Source organism: Nothobranchius furzeri, chromosome 8, assembly GCF_043380555.1.
Source record: "Nothobranchius furzeri strain GRZ-AD chromosome 8, NfurGRZ-RIMD1, whole genome shotgun sequence".
Taxonomy (NCBI): domain Eukaryota; kingdom Metazoa; phylum Chordata; class Actinopteri; order Cyprinodontiformes; family Nothobranchiidae; genus Nothobranchius; species Nothobranchius furzeri.
In genome coordinates, this window is record NC_091748.1 from 43977152 (window position 1) to 43993968 (window position 16817).

Consider the following 16817-nt stretch of genomic DNA (forward strand, 5'->3'; position numbering starts at 1 on the left):
GAGGTTAGGTTTGTTTTAGAGTACTCCAATCAACAGCCCCTACAACCACAAAAAGGAATGGAGTCATTAGCACTTATGGTTTTTAAATGGCACCCAGAATTATGTTGCACGAAGCACAATTTCACATCATTCTGGGTTCATTTGTGTGAAAACAAGGTCCAATCAGGCTGAAACGTTACAGGAAGGTAGAATCTATTGAGTTGTAAGTGATCTGAACATTTCATTATGATAGCACTTTCCTAAGGGGGTCAAACCATGTCCCAAAGGTCACCGGATCTGGTGTCACTTTAAAGAAGTAGTCCAGTTACACTTTTGTGGGATTAAAACTTGGCTTCTGAATGTCCAAGAGAGGTTAGGTTTGTTTTAGAGTACTCCAATCAACAGCCCCTACATCCACAAAAAGGAATGGAGTCATTAGCACTTATGGTTTTTAAATGGCACCCAGAATTATGTTGCACGAAGCACAATTTCACATCATTCTGGGTTCATTTGTGTGAAAACAAGGTCCAATCAGGCTGAAACGTTACAGGAAGGTAGAATCTATTGAGTTGTAAGTGATCTGAACGTTTCATGATGATAGCACTTTCCTAAGGGGGTCAAACCATGTCCCAAAGGTCACCGGATCTGGTGTCAATTTAAAGAAGTAGTCCAGTTACACATTTGTGAGCTTATAACTTGGCTTCTGAATATCTTAGATAGATCAGGTTTGTTTTAATGTACTCCAATCAACAGCCCCTACAACCACAAAAATGAATGGAGTCATTAGCACTTATGGTTTGTAAATGACACCCATAATTATGTTGCACGAAGCACAATTTCACATCATTCTGGGTCCATTTGTGTGAAAACAAGGTCCAATCAGGCTGAAACGTTACAGGAAGGTAGAATCTATTGAGTTGTAAGTGATCTGAATGTTTCATGATGATAGCACTTTCCTAAGGGGGTCAAACCATGTCCCAAAGGTCACCGGATCTGGTGTCAATTTAAAGAAGTAGTCCAGTTACACATTTGTGAGCTTATAACTTGGCTTCTGAATGTCTTAGAGAGATCAGGTTTGTTTTAATGTACTCCAATCAACAGCCCCTACAACCACAAAAATGAATGGAGTCATTAGCACTTATGGTTTGTAAATGACACCCAGAATTATGTTGCACGAAGCACAATTTCACTTCATTCTGGGTCCATTTGTGTGAAAACAAGGTCCAATCAGGCTGAAACGCTACAAGAAGGTAGAATCTATTGAGTTGTAAGTGATCTGAACGTTTCATGATGATAGCGCTTTCCTAAGGGGGTCAAACCATGTCCCAAAGGTCACCGGATCTGGTGTCAATTTAAAGAAGTAGTCCAGTTACACATTTGTGGGCTTATAACTTGGCTTCTGAATGTCCTAGAGAGATCAGGTTTGTTTTAGTGTACTCCAATCAATAGCCCCTACAACCACAAAAAGGAATGGGTCATTAGCACTTATGGTTTGTAAATGGCACCCAGAATTATGTTGCACGAAGCACAATTTCACATCATTCTGGGTCATTTGTGTGAAAACAAGGTCCAATCAGGCTGAAACGTTACAAGAAGGTAGAATCTATTGAGTTGTAAGTGATCTGAACGTTTCATGATGATCGCACATTCCTATAGGGGGTCAAACCATGTCCCAAAGGTCACCGGGCCTGGTGTCACTTTAAAGAAGTAGTCCAGTTACACCTTTGTGGGCTTATAACTTGGCTTCTGAATGTCCTAGAGAGGTCAGGTTTGTTTTAGTGTACTCCAATCAACAGCCCCTACAACCACAAAAAGGAATGGAGTCATTACCACTTATGGTTTGTAAATGGCACCCAGAATTATGTTGCACGAATCACAATTTCACATCTTTCTGGGTCCATGTGTGTGAAAACAAGGTCCAATCAGGCTGAAACGTTACAGGAAGGTAGAATCTATTGAGTTGTAAGTGATCTGAACGTTTCATGAGGATAGCACTTTCCTAAGGGGGTCAAACCATGTCCCAAAGGTCACCGGATCTGGTGTCAATTTAAAGAAGTAGTCCAGTTACACATTTGTGGGCTTATAACTTGGCTTCTGAATGGCCTAGAGAGATCAGGTTTGTTTTAGTGTACTCCAATCAACAGCCCCTACAACCACACGAAGGAATGGAGTCATTAGCACTTATGGTTTGTAAATGGCACCCAGAATTATGTTGCACGAAGCACAATTTCACATCATTCTGGGTCCATTTGTGTGAAAACAAGGTCCAATAAGGCTGAAACGCTACAAGAAGGTAGAATCTATTGAGTTGTAAGTGATCTGAACGTTTCAAGATGATCGCACATTCCTATAGGGGGTAAAACCATGTCCCAAAGGTCACCGGGCCTGGTTTCACTTTAAAGAAGTAGTCCAGTTACACCTTTGTGGGCTTATAACTTGGCTTCTGAATGTCCTAGAGAGGTTAGGTTTGTTTTAGTGTACTCCAATCAACAGCCCCTACAACCACAAAAAGGAATGGAGTCATTAGCACTTATGGTTTGTAAATGGCACCCAGAATTATGTTGCACAAAGCACAATTTCACATCATTCTGGGTTCATTTGTGTTAAAACAAGATCCAATCAGGCTGAAACGTTACAGGAAGGTAGAATCTATTGAGTTGTAAGTGATCTGAACATTTCATTATGATAGCACTTTCCTAAGGGGGTCAAACCATGTCCCAAAGGTCACCGGATCTGGTGTCAATTTAAAGAAGTAGTCCAGTTACACATTTGTGGGCTTATAACTTGTCTTCTGAATGTCCTAGAGAGAGCAGGTTTGTTTTAGTGTACTCCAATCAACAGCCCCTACAACCACAAAAAGGAATGGAGTCATTAGCACTTATGGTTTGTACATGGCACCCAGAATTATGTTGCACGAAGCACAATTTCACATCATTCTGGGTCCATTTGTGTGAAAACAAGGTCCAATCAGGCTGAAACGTTACAGGAAGGTAGAATCTATTGAGTTGTAAGTGATCTGAACATTTCATGATGATAGCACTTTCCTAAGGGGGTCAAACCATGTCCCAAAGGTCACCGGATCTGGTGTCAATTTAAAGAAGTAGTCCAGTTACACATTTGTGGGCTTATAACTTGGCTTCTGAATGTCCTAGAGAGATCAGGTTTGTTTTAGTGTACTCCAATCAACAGCCCCTACAACCACAAAAAGGAATGGAGTCATTAGCACTTATGGTTTGTAAATGGCACCCAGAATTATGTTGCACGAAGCACAATTTCACATCATTCTGGGTCCATTTGTGTGAAAACAAGGTCCAATCAGGCTGAAACACTACAAGAAGGTAGAATCTATTGAGTTGTAAGTGATCTGAACATTTCATGATGATAGCGCTTTCCTAAGGGGGTCAAACCATGTCCCAAATGTCACCGGATCAGGTGTCAATTTAAAGAAGTAGTCCAGTTACACATTTGTGGGCTTATAACTTGGCTTCTGAATGTCCTAGAGAGATCAGGTTTGTTTTAGTGTACTCCAATCAACAGCCCCTACAACCACAAAAAGGAATGGAGTCATTAGCACTTATGGTTTGTAAATGGCACCCAGAATTATGTTGCACGAAGCACAATTTCACATCATTCTGGGTCATTTGTGTGAAAACAAGGTCCAATCAGGCTGAAACGTTACAAGAAGGTAGAATCTATTGAGGTGTAAGTGATCTGAATGTTTCATGATGATCGCACATTCCTATAGGGGGTCAAACCATGTCCCAAAGGTCACCGGATCAGGTGTCAATTTAAAGAAGTAGTCCAGTTACACATTTGTGGGCTTATAACTTGGCTTCTGAATGTCCTAGAGAGATCAGGTTTGTTTTAGTGTACTCCAATCAACAGCCCCTACAACCACAAAAAGGAATGGAGTCATTAGCACTTATGGTTTGTAAATGGCACCCAGAATTATGTTGCACGAAGCACAATTTCACTTCATTCTGGGTCCATTTGTGTGAAAACAAGGTCCAATCAGGCTGAAACGTTACAGGAAGGTAGAATCTATTGAGTTGTAAGTGATCTGAACATTTCATGATGATAGCACTTTCCTAAGGGGGTCAAACCATGTCCCACAGGTCACCGGATCTGGTGTCAATTTAAAGAAGTAGTCCAGTTACACATTTGTGGGCTTATAACTTGGCTTCTGAATGTCCTAGAGAGATCAGGTTTGTTTTAGTGTACTCCAATCAACAGCCCCTACAACCACAAAAAGGAATGGAGTCATTAGCACTTATGGTTTGTAAATGGCACCCAGAATTATGTTGCACGAAGCACAATTTCACATCATTCTGGGTCCATTTGTGTGAAAACAAGGTCCAATCAGGCTGAAACGTTACAAGAAGGTAGAATCTATTGAGGTGTAAGTGATCTGAACGTTTCATTATGATAGAGCTTTCCTAAGGGGGTCAAACCATGTCCCAAAGGTCACCGGATCTGGTGTCAATTTAAAGAAGTAGTCCAGTTACACATTTGTGGGCTTATAACTTGGCTTCTGAATGTCCTAGAGAGATCAGGTTTGTTTTAGTGTACTCCAATCAACAGCCCCTACAACCACAAAAAGGAATGGGTCATTAGCACTTATGGCTTGTAAATGGCACCCAGAATTATGTTGCACGAAGCACAATTTCACATCATTCTGGGTCATTTGTGTGAAAACAAGGTCCAATCAAGCGGAAACGTTACAAGAAGGTAGAATCTATTGAGGTGTAAGTGATTATGAACGTTTCATGATGATCGCACATTCCTATAGGGGATCAAACCATGTCCCAAAGGTCACCGGGCCTGGTGTAACTTTAAAGAAGTAGTCCAGTTACACCTTTGTGGGCTTATAACTTGGCTTCTGAATGTCCTAGAGAGATCAGGTTTGTTTTAGTGTACTCCAATCAACAGCCCCTACAACCACAAAAAGGAATGGGTCATTAGCACTCATGGCTTGTATTTGGCACCAAGAATTATGTTGCACGAAGCACAATTTCACATCATTCTGGGTCATTTGTGTGAAAACAAGGTCCAATCAGGCTGAAACGTTACAAGAAGGTAGAATCTATTGAGGTGTAAGTGATCTGAACGTTTCATGATGATCGCACATTCCTATAGGGGGTCAAACCATGTCCCAAAGGTCACCGGGCCTGGTGTCACTTTAAAGAAGTAGTCCAGTTACACCTTTGTGGGCTTATAACTTGGCTTCTGAATGTCCTAGAGAGGTCAGGTTTGTTTTAGTGTACTCCAGTCAACAGCCCCTACAACCACAAAAAGGAATGGAGTCATTAGCACTTATGGTTTGTAAATGAAACCCAGAATTATGTTGCACAAAGCACAATTTCACTTCATTCTGGGTTCATTTGTGTGAAAACAAGGTCCAATCAGGCTGAAACGTTACAGGAAGGTAGAATCTATTGAGTTGTAAGTTATCTGAACGTTTCATGATGATAGCACTTTCCTAAGGGGGTCAAACCATGTCCCAAAGGTCACCGGATCTGGTGTCAATTTAAAGAAGTAGTCCAGTTACACATTTGTGGGCTTATAACTTGGCTTCTGAATGTCCTAGAGAGATCAGGTTTGTTTTAGTGTACTCCAATCAACAGCCCCTACAACCACAAAAAGGAATGGAGTCATTAGCACTTATGGTTTTTAAATGGCACCCAGAATTATGTTGCACGAAGCACAATTTCACATCATTCTGGGTTCATTTGTGTGAAAACAAGGTCCAATCAGGCTGAAACGTTACAGGAAGGTAGAATCTATTGAGTTGTAAGTGATCTGAACGTTTCATGATGATAGCGCTTTCCTAAGGGGGTCAAACCATGTCCCAAAGGTCACCGGATCTGGTGTCAATTTAAAGAAGTAGTCCAGTTACACATTTGTGGGCTTATAACTTGGCTTCTGAATGTCCTAAAGCGCTCAGGTTTGTTTTACTCTACTCCAATCAACAGCCCCTACAACCACAAAAAGGAATGGAGTCATTAGCTCTTATGGTTTTTAAATGGCACCCAGAGTTATGTTGCACGAAGCACAATTTCACATCATTCTGGGTTCATTTGTGTGAAAACAAGGTCCAATCAGGCTGAAACGTTACAGGAAGGTAGAATCTATTGAGTTGTAAGTGATCTGAACGTTTCATGATGATAGCACGTTCCTAAGGGGTTCATCCCATGTCCCAAAGGTCACCGGATTTGGTGTCAATTTAAAGAAGTAGTCCAGTTACACATTTGTGGGCTTATAAGTTGGCTTCTGAATGTCCTAGAGAGATCAGGTTTGTTTTAGTGTACTCCAATCAACAGCCCCTACAACCACAAAAAGGAATGGGTCATTAGCACTTATGGTTTGTAAATGGCACCCAGAATTATGTTGCACGAAGCAAAATTTCACATCATTCTGGGTCCATTTGCGTGAAAACAAGGTCCAATCAGCCTGAAACGTTACAAGAAGGTAGAATCTATTGAGGTGTAAGTGATCTGAACGTTTCATGATGATCGCACATTCCTATAGGGGGTCAAACCATGTCCCAAAGGTCACCGGATCTGGTGTCACTTTAAAGAAGTAGTCCAGTTACACCTTTGTGGGCTTATAACTTGGCTTCTGAATGCCCTAGAGAGGTCAGGTTTGTTTTAGTGTACTCCAATCAACAGCCCCTACAACCACAAAAAGGAATGGAGTCATTAGCACTTATGGTTTGTAAATGGCACCCAGAATTATGTTGCACGAAGCACAATTTCACATCATTCTGGGACCATTTGTGTGAAAACAAGGTCCAATCAGGCTGAAACATTACAGGAAGGTAGAATCTATTGAGTTGTAAGTGATCTGAACGTTTCATGATGATAGCACTTTCCTAAGGGGGTCAAACCATGTCCCAAAGGTCACCGGATCTGGTGTCAATTTAAAGAAGAAGTCCAGTTACACATTTGTGGGCTTATAACTTGGCTTCTGAATGTCCTAGAGAGATCAGGTTTGTTTTACTGTACTCCAATCAACAGCCCCTACAACCACAAAAAGGAATGGAGTCATTAGCACTTATGGTTTGTAAATGGCACCCAGAATTATGTTACACGAAGCACAATTTCACTTCATTCTGGGTCCATTTGTGTGAAAACAAGGTCCAATCAGGCTGAAACGTTACAGGAAGGTAGAATCTATTGAGTTGTAAGTGATCTGAACGTTTCATGATGATAGCACTTTCCTAAGGGGGTCATCCCATGTCCCAAAGGTCACCGGATCTGGTGTCAATTTAAAGAAGTAGTCCAGTTACACATTTGTGGGCTTATAACTTGGCTTCTGAATGTCCTAGAGAGATCAGGTTTGTTTTAGTGTACGCCAATCAACAGCCCCTACAACCACAAAAAGGAATGGGTCATTAGCACTTATGGTTTGTAAATGGCACCCAGAATTATGTTGCACGAAGCAAAATTTCACATCATTCTGGGTCCATTTGTGTGAAAACAAGGTCCAATCAGCCTGAAACATTACAAGAAGGTAGAATCTATTGAGGTGTAAGTGATCTGAACGTTTCATGATGATAGCACTTTCCTAAGGGGGTCATCCCATGTCCCAAAGGTCACCGGATCTGGTGTCAATTTAAAGAAGTAGTCCAGTTACACATTTGTGGGCTTATAACTTGGCTTCTGAATGTCCTAGAGAGATCAGGTTTGTTTTAGTGTACTCCAATCAACAGCCCCTACAACCACAAAAAGGAATGGGTCATTAGCACTTATGGTTTGTAAATGGCACCCAGAATTATGTTGCACGAAGCAAAATTTCACATCATTCTGGGTCCATTTGTGTGAAAACAAGGTCCAATCAGCCTGAAACGTTACAAGAAGGTAGAATCTATTGAGGTGTAAGTGATCTGAACGTTTCATGATGATCGCACATTCCTATAGGGGGTCAAACCATGTCCCAAAGGTCACCGGATCTGGTGTCACTTTAAAGAAGTAGTCCAGATACACCTTTGTGGGCTTATAACTTGGCTTCTGAATGTCCTAGAGAGGTCAGGTTTGTTTTAGTGTACTCCAATCAACAGCCCCTACAACCACAAAAAGGAATGGAGTCATTAGCACTTATGGTTTGTAAATGGCACCCAGAATTATGTTGCACGAAGCACAATTTCACATCATTCTGGGACCATTTGTGTGAAAACAAGGTCCAATCAGGCTGAAACATTACAGGAAGGTAGAATCTATTGAGTTGTAAGTGATCTGAACGTTTCATGATGATAGCACTTTCCTAAGGGGGTCAAACCATGTCCCAAAGGTCACCGGAACTGGTGTCAATTTAAAGAAGAAGTCCAGTTACACATTTGTGGGCTTATAACTTGGCTTCTGAATGTCCTAGAGAGATCAGGTTTGTTTTACTGTACTCCAATCAACAGCCCCTACAACCACAAAAAGGAATGGAGTCATTAGCACTTATGGTTTGTAAATGGCACCCAGAATTATGTTGCACGAAGCACAATTTCACATCATTCTGGGTCCATTTGTGTGAAAACAAGGTCCAATCAGGCTGAAACGTTACAGGAAGGTAGAATCTATTGAGTTGTAAGTGATCTGAACGTTCCATGATGATAGCTTTTTCCCAAGGGGGTCAAACCATGTCCCAAAGGTCACCGGATCTGGTGTCAATTTAAAGAAGTAGTCCAGTTACACATTTGTGGGCTTATAACTTGGCTTCTTAATGTCCTAGACAGATAAGGTTTGTTTTAATGTACTCCAATCAACAGCCCCTACAACCACAAAAAGGAATGGAGTCATTAGCACTTATGGTTTGTAAATGGCACCCAGAATTATGTTGCACGAAGCACAATTTCACATCATTCTGGGTCCATTTGTGTGAAAACAAGGTCCAATCAGGCTGAAACACTACAAGAAGGTAGAATCTATTGAGTTGTAAGTGAGCTGAACGTTTCAAGATGATTGCACATTCCTATATGGGGTAAAACCATGTCCCAAAGGTCACCGGGCCTGGTGTCACTTTAAAGAAGTAGTCCAGTTACACCTTAGTGGGCTTATAACTTGGCTTCTGAATGTCCTAGAGACGTTAGGTTTGTTTTAGTGTACTCCAATCAAAAGCCCCTACAACCACAAAAAGGAATGGAGTCATTAGCACTTATGGTTTGTAAATGGCACCCAGAATTATGTTGCACGAAGCACAATTTCACATCATTCTGGGTCCATTTGTGTGAAAACAAGGTCCAATCAGGCTGAAACGCTACAAGAAGGTAGAATCTATTGAGTTGTAAGTGATCTGAAAGTTTCAAGATGATCGCACATTCCTATAGGGGGTAAAACCATGTCCCAAAGGTCACCGGGCCTGGTGTCACTTTAAAGAAGTAGTCCAGTTACACCTTTGTGGGCTTATAACTTGGCTTCTGAATGTCCTAGAGAGGTTAAGTTTGTTTTAGTGTACTCCAATCAAAATCCCCTACAACCACAAAAAGGAATGGAGTCATTAGCACTTATGGTTTGTAAATGGCACCCAGAATTATGTTGCACGAAGCACAATTTCACATCATTCTGGGTCCATTTGTGTGAAAACAAGGTCCAATCAGGCTGAAACGTTACAGGAAGGTAGAATCTATTGAGTTGTAAGTGATCTGAACGTTTCATGATGATAGCACTTTCCTAAGGGGCTCAAACCATGTCCCAAAGGTCACCGGATCTGGTGTCACTTTAAAGAAATAGTCCAGTTACACATTTGTGGGCTTATAACTTGGATTCTGAATGTCCTAGAGATATCAGGTTTGTTTTAGTTTACTCCAATCAACAGCCCCTACAACCACAAAAAGGAATGGAGTCATTAGCACTTATGGTTTGTAAATGGCACCCAGAATTATGTTGCACGAAGCACAATTTCACATCATTCTGGGTTCATTTGTGTGAAAACAAGGTCCAATCAGGCTGAAACGTCACAGGAAGGTAGAATCTATTGAGTTGTAAGTGATCTGAACGTTTCATGGTGATAGCACTTTCCTAAGGGCGTCAAACCATGTCCCAAAGGTCACCGGATCTGGTGTCAATTTAAAGAAGTAGACCAGTTACACATTTGTGGGCTTATAACTTGGCTTCTGAATGTCCTAGAGAGATCAGGTTTGTTTTAATGTACTCCAACCAACAGCCCCTACAACCACAAAAAGGAATGGAGTCATTAGCACTTATGGTTTGTAAATGGCACCCAGAATTATGTTGCACGAAGCACAATTTCACATCATTCTGGGTCCATTTGTGTGAAAACAAGGTCCAATCAGGCTGAAACGTTACAAGAAGGTAGAATCTATTGAGTTGTAAGGGATCTGAACGTTTCATGATGATCGCACATTCCTATAGGGGGTCAAACCATGTCCCAAAGGTCACCGGGCCTGGTGTCACTTTAAAGAAGTAGTCCAGTTACACATTTGTGGGCTTATAACTTGGCTTCTGAATGTCCTAGAGAGAGCAGGTTTGTTTTAGTGTACTCCAATCAACAGCCCCTACAACCACAAAAAGGAATGGAGTCATTAGCACTTATGGTTTGTACATGGCACCCAGAATTATGTTGCACAAAGCACAATTTCACTTCATTCTGGGTCCATTTGTGTGAAAACAAGGTCAAATCAGGCTGAAACACTATAAGAAGGTAGAATCTATTGAGTTGTAAGTGATCTGAACGTTTCATGATGATAGCGCTTTCCTCAGGGGGTCAAACCATGTCCCAAAGGTCACCGGATCAGGTGTCAATTTAAAGAAGTAGTCCAGTTACACATTTGTGGGCTTATAACTTGGCTTCTGAATGTCCTAGAGAGAGCAGGTTTGTTTTAGTGTACTCCAAGCAACAGCCCCTACAACCACAAAAAGGAATGGAGTCATTAGCACTTATGGTTTTTAAATGGCACCCAGAATTATGTTGCACGAAGCACAATATCACTTCATTCTGGGTCCATTTGTGTGAAAACAAGGTCCAATCAGGCTGAAACGTTACAGGAAGGTAGAATCTATTGAGTTGTAAGTGATCTGAACATTTCATGATGATAGCACTTTTCTAAGGGGGTCAAACCATGTCCCAAAGGTCACCGGATCTGGTGTCAATTTAAAGAAGTAGTCCAGTTACACATTTGTGGGCTTATAACTTGGCTTCTGAATGTCCTAGAGAGATCAGGTTTGTTTTAATGTACTCCAATCAACAGCCCCTACAACCACAAAAAGGAATGGAGTCATTAGCACTTATGGTTTGTAAATGGCACCCAGAATCATGTTGCACGAAGCACAATTTCACATCATTCTGGGTCCATTTGTGTGAAAACAAGGTCCAATCAGGCTGAAACGCTACAAGAAGGTAGAATCTATTGAGTTGTAAGTGATCTGGACGTTTCATGATGATAGCGCTTTCCTAAGGGGGTCAAACCATGTCCCAAAGGTCACCGGATCTGGTGTCAATTTAAAAAAGTAGTCCAGTTACACCTTTGTGGGCTTATAACTTGGCTTCTGAATGTCCTAGAGAGATCAGGTTTGTTTTAATGTACTCCAATCAACAGCCCCTACAACCACAAAAAGGAATGGAGTCATTAGCACTTATGGTTTGTAAATGGCACCCAGAATTATGTTGCACGAAGCACAATTTCACATCATTCTGGGTCCATTTGTGTGAAAACAAGGTCCAATCAGGCTGAAACGTTACAGGAAGGTAGAATCTATTGAGTTGTAAGTGATCTGAACGTTTCATGATGATAGCACTTTCCTAAGGGGGTCAAACCATGTCCCAAAGGTCACCGGATCTGGTGTCAATTTAAAGAAGTAGTCCAGTTACACATTTGTGGGCTTATAACTTGGCTTCTGAATGTCCTAGAGAGAGCAGGTTTGTTTTAGTGTACTCCAATCAACAGCCCCTACAACCACAAAAAGGAATGGAGTCATTAGCACTTATGGTTTGTACATGGCACCCAGAATTATGTTGCACGAAGCACAATTTCACTTCATTCTGGGTCCATTTGTGTGAAAACAAGGTCAAATCAGGCTGAAACACTATAAGAAGGTAGAATCTATTGAGTTGTAAGTGATCTGAACGTTTCATGATGATAGCGCTTTCCTCAGGGGGTCAAACCATGTCCCAAAGGTCACCGGATCAGGTGTCAATTTAAAGAAGTAGTCCAGTTACACATTTGTGGGCTTATAACTTGGCTTCTGAATGTCCTAGAGAGAGCAGGTTTGTTTTAGTGTACTCCAAGCAACAGCCCCTACAACCACAAAAAGGAATGGAGTCATTAGCACTTATGGTTTTTAAATGGCACCCAGAATTATGTTGCACGAAGCACAATATCACTTCATTCTGGGTCCATTTGTGTGAAAACAAGGTCCAATCAGGCTGAAACGTTACAGGAAGGTAGAATCTATTGAGTTGTAAGTGATCTGAACATTTCATGATGATAGCACTTTTCTAAGGGGGTCAAACCATGTCCCAAAGGTCACCGGATCTGGTGTCAATTTAAAGAAGTAGTCCAGTTACACATTTGTGGGCTTATAACTTGGCTTCTGAATGTCCTAGAGAGATCAGGTTTGTTTTAATGTACTCCAATCAACAGCCCCTACAACCACAAAAAGGAATGGAGTCATTAGCACTTATGGTTTGTAAATGGCACCCAGAATCATGTTGCACGAAGCACAATTTCACATCATTCTGGGTCCATTTGTGTGAAAACAAGGTCCAATCAGGCTGAAACGCTACAAGAAGGTAGAATCTATTGAGTTGTAAGTGATCTGGACGTTTCATGATGATAGCGCTTTCCTAAGGGGGTCAAACCATGTCCCAAAGGTCACCGGATCTGGTGTCAATTTAAAAAAGTAGTCCAGTTACACCTTTGTGGGCTTATAACTTGGCTTCTGAATGTCCTAGAGAGATCAGGTTTGTTTTAGTGTACTCCAATCAACATCCCCTACAACCACAAAAAGGAATGGGTCATTAGCACTTATGGCTTGTATATGGCACCCAGAATTATGTTGCACGAAGCACAATTTCACATAATTCTGGGTCATTTGTGTGAAAACAAGGTCCAATCAGGCTGAAACGTTACAAGAAGGTAGAATCTATTGAGGTGTAAGTGATCTGAACGTTTCATGATGATCGCACATTCCTATAGGGGGTCAAACCATGTCCCAAAGGTCACCGGGCCTGGTGTCACTTTAAAGAAGTAGTCCAGTTACACATTTGTGGGCTTATAACTTGGCTTCTGAATGTCCTAGAGAGGTCAGGTTTGTTTTAGTGTACTCCAATCAACAGCCCCTACAACCACAAAAAGGAATGGAGTCATTAGCACTTATGGTTTTTAAATGGCACCCAGAAATATTTTGCACGAAGCACAATTTCACATCATTCTGGGTTCATTTGTGCGAAAACAAGGTCCAATCAGGCTGAAACGTTACAGGAAGGTAGAATCTATTGAGTTGTAAGTGATCTGAACGTTTCATGATGATAGCACTTTCCTAAGGGGGTCAAACCATGTCCCAAAGGTCACCGGATCTGGTGTCAATTTAAAGAAGTAGTCCAGTGACACATTTGTGGGCTTATAACGTGGCTTCTGAATGTCCTAGAGAGATCAGGTTTGTTTTAGTGTACTCCAATCAAAATCCCCTACAACCACAAAAAGGAATGGAGTCATTAGCACTTATGGTTTGTAAATGGCACCCAGAATTATGTTGCACGAAGCACAATTTCACATCATTCTGGGTCCATTTGTGTGAAAACAAGGTCCAATCAGGCTGAAACGTTACAGGAAGGTAGAATCTATTGAGTTGTAAGTGATCTGAACGTTTCATGATGATAGCACTTTCCTAAGGGGGTCAAACCATGTCCCAAAGGTCACCGGATCTGGTGTCACTTTAAAGAAATAGTCCAGTTACACATTTGTGGGCTTATAACTTGGATTCTGAATGTCCTAGAGATATCAGGTTTGTTTTAGTTTACTCCAATCAACAGCCCCTACAACCACAAAAAGGAATGGAGTCATTAGCACTTATGGTTTGTAAATGGCACCCAGAATTATGTTGCACGAAGCACAATTTCACATCATTCTGGGTTCATTTGTGTGAAAACAAGGTCCAATCAGGCTGAAACGTCACAGGAAGGTAGAATCTATTGAGTTGTAAGTGATCTGAACGTTTCATGATGATAGCACTTTCCTAAGGGCGTCAAACCATGTCCCAAAGGTCACCGGATCTGGTGTCAATTTAAAGAAGTAGTCCAGTTACACATTTGTGGGCTTATAACTTGGCTTCTGAATGTCCTAGAGAGAGCAGGTTTGTTTTAGTGTACTCCAAGCAACAGCCCCTACAACCACAAAAAGGAATGGAGTCATTAGCACTTATGGTTTTTAAATGGCACCCAGAATTATGTTGCACGAAGCACAATATCACTTCATTCTGGGTCCATTTGTGTGAAAACAAGGTCCAATCAGGCTGAAACGTTACAGGAAGGTAGAATCTATTGAGTTGTAAGTGATCTGAACATTTCATGATGATAGCACTTTTCTAAGGGGGTCAAACCATGTCCCAAAGGTCACCGGATCTGGTGTCAATTAAAGAAGTAGTCCAGTTACACATTTGTGGGCTTATAACTTGGCTTCTGAATGTCCTAGAGAGATCAGGTTTGTTTTAATGTACTCCAATCAACAGCCCCTACAACCACAAAAAGGAATGGAGTCATTAGCACTTATGGTTTGTAAATGGCACCCAGAATCATGTTGCACGAAGCACAATTTCACATCATTCTGGGTCCATTTGTGTGAAAACAAGGTCCAATCAGGCTGAAACGCTACAAGAAGGTAGAATCTATTGAGTTGTAAGTGATCTGGACGTTTCATGATGATAGCGCTTTCCTAAGGGGGTCAAACCATGTCCCAAAGGTCACCGGATCTGGTGTCAATTTAAAAAAGTAGTCCAGTTACACCTTTGTGGGCTTATAACTTGGCTTCTGAATGTCCTAGAGAGATCAGGTTTGTTTTAGTGTACTCCAATCAACATCCCCTACAACCACAAAAAGGAATGGGTCATTAGCACTTATGGCTTGTATATGGCACCCAGAATTATGTTGCACGAAGCACAATTTCACATAATTCTGGGTCATTTGTGTGAAAACAAGGTCCAATCAGGCTGAAACGTTACAAGAAGGTAGAATCTATTGAGGTGTAAGTGATCTGAACGTTTCATGATGATCGCACATTCCTATAGGGGGTCAAACCATGTCCCAAAGGTCACCGGGCCTGGTGTCACTTTAAAGAAGTAGTCCAGTTACACATTTGTGGGCTTATAACTTGGCTTCTGAATGTCCTAGAGAGGTCAGGTTTGTTTTAGTGTACTCCAATCAACAGCCCCTACAACCACAAAAAGGAATGGAGTCATTAGCACTTATGGTTTTTAAATGGCACCCAGAAATATTTTGCACGAAGCACAATTTCACATCATTCTGGGTTCATTTGTGCGAAAACAAGGTCCAATCAGGCTGAAACGTTACAGGAAGGTAGAATCTATTGAGTTGTAAGTGATCTGAACGTTTCATGATGATAGCACTTTCCTAAGGGGGTCAAACCATGTCCCAAAGGTCACCGGATCTGGTGTCAATTTAAAGAAGTAGTCCAGTGACACATTTGTGGGCTTATAACGTGGCTTCTGAATGTCCTAGAGAGATCAGGTTTGTTTTAGTGTACTCCAATCAAAATCCCCTACAACCACAAAAAGGAATGGAGTCATTAGCACTTATGGTTTGTAAATGGCACCCAGAATTATGTTGCACGAAGCACAATTTCACATCATTCTGGGTCCATTTGTGTGAAAACAAGGTCCAATCAGGCTGAAACGTTACAGGAAGGTAGAATCTATTGAGTTGTAAGTGATCTGAACGTTTCATGATGATAGCACTTTCCTAAGGGGGTCAAACCATGTCCCAAAGGTCACCGGATCTGGTGTCACTTTAAAGAAATAGTCCAGTTACACATTTGTGGGCTTATAACTTGGATTCTGAATGTCCTAGAGATATCAGGTTTGTTTTAGTTTACTCCAATCAACAGCCCCTACAACCACAAAAAGGAATGGAGTCATTAGCACTTATGGTTTGTAAATGGCACCCAGAATTATGTTGCACGAAGCACAATTTCACATCATTCTGGGTTCATTTGTGTGAAAACAAGGTCCAATCAGGCTGAAACGTCACAGGAAGGTAGAATCTATTGAGTTGTAAGTGATCTGAACGTTTCATGATGATAGCACTTTCCTAAGGGCGTCAAACCATGTCCCAAAGGTCACCGGATCTGGTGTCAATTTAAAGAAGTAGACCAGTTACACATTTGTGGGCTTATAACTTGGCTTCTGAATGTCCTAGAGAGATCAGGTTTGTTTTAATGTACTCCAACCAACAGCCCCTACAACCACAAAAAGGAATGGAGTCATTAGCACTTATGGTTTGTAAATGGCACCCAGAATTATGTTGCACGAAGCACAATTTCACATCATTCTGGGTCCATTTGTGTGAAAACAAGGTCCAATCAGGCTGAAACGTTACAAGAAGGTAGAATCTATTGAGTTGTAAGGGATCTGAACGTTTCATGATGATCGCACATTCCTATAGGGGGTCAAACCATGTCCCAAAGGTCACCGGGCCTGGTGTCACTTTAAAGAAGTAGTCCAGTTACACATTTGTGGGCTTATAACTTGGCTTCTGAATGTCCTAGAGAGAGCAGGTTTGTTTTAGTGTACTCCAATCAACAGCCCCTACAACCACAAAAAGGAATGGAGTCATTAGCACTTATGGTTTGTACATGGCACCCAGAATTATGTTGCACAAAG